At 39.5% G+C, this 238-nt stretch overlaps 1 protein-coding gene across 2 annotated transcripts in view; it reads left to right on the forward strand.

Moving 5' to 3' along the window:
- The window catches only part of LOC106883964 (beta-1,4-N-acetylgalactosaminyltransferase bre-4), a 1,180,207-nt gene that overhangs the window by 158,477 nt on the left and 1,021,492 nt on the right, over positions 1-238 (forward strand). The window lies entirely within an intron of this gene.

Consider the following 238-nt stretch of genomic DNA (forward strand, 5'->3'; position numbering starts at 1 on the left):
CAACTATCATCATCATCATGATTATGATCATTGTCATAGACATTGTTGTTGTTGTTGTCATCAACCTATGAGTCATTATCGCTTTGCTCATTATCATTACAACAACCAGCACCACTCACAGTGCCACCTCCACCATCATGATTATGATCATGATAATCATCATCATCACCATCACTACCACCAGCACTATAACTATCATCACCACCACTATCACCATCCTCATCACCATCACTACTAC

This window comes from Octopus bimaculoides, chromosome 4, assembly GCF_001194135.2.
Source record: "Octopus bimaculoides isolate UCB-OBI-ISO-001 chromosome 4, ASM119413v2, whole genome shotgun sequence".
Classification (NCBI taxonomy): Eukaryota; Metazoa; Mollusca; class Cephalopoda; order Octopoda; family Octopodidae; genus Octopus; species Octopus bimaculoides.